Below are 3,566 nucleotides of genomic sequence, written 5' to 3' on the forward strand. Positions count from 1 at the left end.
CGGGAAGGGGAGGGCCGAATCTCTTTCAGGCAATGATGTCATCTGTAATATACACTGTACAGGAGAAGCTCTGGGCTTCTCTCCCCCGACCCCAGCCCCTTCTGTTCTTCCAATCTATTCTTTGTCTAGCCTTGATTAGTTAGTTCCGGACACTATGAACACAGCAAGATAATCCCTGCTTAGGAGGAGCGGAGAGGAGTGAGGTGCACCCGTTCCCATGTTCACCTCTTCGTCCAGGGAGGTGACCCAAAGGTTAGCCCAAGAGCGGTGCTGTGGGTGGGGGCAGCTCCCTCCTGCTCTAATCGCTTTTTTTCTTTTCTTTTTTTAGTTTAAAAGAAGACAGCTGTGGTTTGGCTTCTTCCAACTATTAGCCACTCCCTAGTCCTAACAGTTGTTTCAGCGCCCCCACCCCATCTCTGGAAGGGAAACCTGAAACTTTAAATTCAAACTCAGATTTGTTATAACCACTCAATTAAGAATGCCTGGAACTGAAATGAAAGATTAATACAAAAATCTCCCCCTCTCCCTTCTTACTCCCTCCTGCTCCCTTTCCAAAAGGGGAAGCTTGACACCAATATTCCAAAAAAGAACGGGAGAGTAACAGCTGACTGTAAACGAACCATAGGCAGGAAATTGTCTTTCCTAACATATGACAGAATAGCAGAAGGTCGCCAAGATCGGATCTTCTTCCTGGGCAGGGAGCCACCAGGCCATAAACTCTATGTTGTTTTGAAGGCCAGCCCTTAAAGCACAGTGTATTAAGCTTGGAAGAGAAATTAAAGTTGACTTAATTCAACTTGTTCAATTCATGAATTCCCCAAGAACATTCCTGATGAATAGGCTCGACCCTTTTTAGGGGTAAGAGCTTACTACTTCCCAAGTTAGTCCCTTCTGATTTTTAAGAAAAGATTTTATTTTGGGGGGTGCCTGGGTGGCTCAGTTGGTTACGCCTCTGCTTTCAGCTCAGGTCGTGACCCCAGAGTCTCCCTGCTCTGCCGGGGGAGTCTGCTTCTTCCTCTGCCCCTCTCACTCTCTCTCTCTGTCAAAAACAAAACAAAACAAAACAAAACAAAAATCTTTTAAAAAGAAGATTTTATTTTTTATTTGAAGGAGAGAGCAAAAGAGAGAGCATGAGCAGGGGGGAGGGGCAGAGGGAGAGGTAGACTCCCCACTGAGCAGGGACTATGGAGGACTGAATTCCAGCACCCTGGGATCAAGACCTGAGCTGAAGGCAGATGCTTAGCTAAGTGAGCCCACCCAGGTACCTGTCCCTTCTACTGTTTAAAGAAGTTTTTCTTTACATTCAGTCAAATTCTGTACATTCCTCTTCCCTTCCCACACTCCATGAAGGGGTCCTCAAACTGTTCTTTTCACTTTCTCAGGAGGATTTTTAGTTTGTCAGCATGATTCTCAAAGTGACATTTATAACAGGAAATAATGTTCCCCCTGTGGTCTGACCAGCATAAATCCAGGGGAATTATGGCCACACCTGCTTCAGAAGGTGTGTCGATTCAAATACATTTGCTGCCATATCTCACTCAAAATGAGCTTGTTGTCAATTAAAATTCCAAAGTATTTTTCACTTGAATTGTTGCAGAGTCATTTTTAGTTATATGGGGAATTTTGGAAAAATGATTATGGAACTACTTTATTGCTGTTAAAGTTTATCAGCTTCAACTAATTGTCACATCCTGTTAATACTCTTATTGAATCCAAATTCAATCATCCAACATATCTCTCTTCTTCAGCTTTGTTTTACCTCTAGGCTTGACAATCACCTGATCCAAATATAGGGTTTTTTTTTTTTTTAATAGGGGGGGAAATAAACAAAGAAGAGTCCTTCAACATGATTCTAGAGACCTCACTCTAGCGTGACAATGAGCTCCTAATTAGACCTTTTGGTATGATTGTTCAATCACAAATAAATACTGAAGGTATCTCTCTCTGTTTTCCATACTTATAGCATGACACATCCTGAAAACTTAACACAAAGGACACATGGGAGAAAAATTACATCGACAATGGTCCAGAGAAAAGAGGTAGGATCGATGGTTTACATTTACATGGAAATAGATTTTCAGCAATATATTTCAAACAATTCCAAAGTGGAAGGAATTATCTTTTGTTATGTTCAAGAAGTTGTTCTCTAAAAAATTACTGGGATGGGGCAGGGGGAAAAGAATCTTCTATAGGTTAGACATTTGGAATAAATTACTGACGAAGTTCCAAGAACCTTTGAGATTCCATGATTTTATTGAAGGTCCCATCCAAATACATAGAGCAACTGAGATATTTTCAGTCTGAAAAATCTGTCAACCACCACCCCCACAACCATCATCACTACCACAGTGGGAACTGGTTTAATTTTACATAATCTTTCTTACATCCATTTGTGCTATTAGGAAATAATCACAGTGTTCTTTTCTAAATGTTTACCAGTCCCATTTCAGTCACTTTGAGGATTTTACATGAGATTTTTAGGAACAGAGTGCTTGCCTTTAGTCTGCATGTGAAATTCTCTCTTCTATTGAAGATGGGAGCATTTGGTCTTTTCAATTTTCTGACATTTCTTTTGATTTTTTGGCAGTGGCTCTCTGTCACTTGGCAAGTACCTTAAGTTCCCTGAAGTAAACTTCTGCTTTGTTCTAAGAGTTTTTAATTCATTTTAATTGTTTAAGTTATGCCTTCCTCTTTTCTGCCATTTTGGCTTCAATGCTTTTTTTACTGTTTTGTGTTTAACCTTTCCCAATCTGAAGATCATCTTCCCCTTACAGATGATGATGAAACCATCCATTCTAGTCTAAAAACAGCAGCCAGAGGATTTTTTTTTTATTTTGTATTATATTGTATTTTTTGTATTTTGTATTTTATAAGATCATGTATCTTCCTTGCTTAAAGCCCTTCAATGGCATTTCATTGCATTTAATAAAATCTAGACTCTTCATCTGCCCTGAGGCCTGGCTAGATCTTCACACTTGTGTCTACCATTCCCTGTCTTGTTCACAATGTTCCATTACACAAGCTTATTAAGCTTTTTCCCATCACAGAGCCTTTGTGCCAGATGTCCCCTCTTCCCAGAATGCTCTTTATCCTCTGGCTGGTTTCTTATCATTAGGGTCTTGCCTCAGATGACTTCTCCTTAGAGTGGCACTCCCGGTCATGCTCCTGTTCAGTTTCCCCACCTGAAGCTACTCTCTATGTCATTATCCTGCCTCTTGTTCTTTATATCTTCTCTTACTATCCAAAATTATTTTATTTGAAATTTAATGCACTTGCTTATTTTCTGGTTTCTCCTATCAGGATATGAGCTTCATGAAAGCAGCCATGTTGGCTCTGCTTGCTGCTGTACTCCTATGCTCAGGTTGGTACCAGGCAGATTATTAGATCCTCTATGAATCCTGAATCCTGAATGAATGAATAAATGGATGAATGAACAAGTGAGAATAGTACGGAGAGGATGAGGAGCCCAGGAAATAATCAATAGAGGGAACAGGAAAAAAAAATTAATCAGAGAGGGGAGCCTGGGTGGCTCAGTCATTAAGTGTCTGCCTTCAGCTCAGGTCATG

This window comes from Mustela lutreola, chromosome 1 (assembly GCF_030435805.1).
Source record: "Mustela lutreola isolate mMusLut2 chromosome 1, mMusLut2.pri, whole genome shotgun sequence".
Taxonomy (NCBI): domain Eukaryota; kingdom Metazoa; phylum Chordata; class Mammalia; order Carnivora; family Mustelidae; genus Mustela; species Mustela lutreola.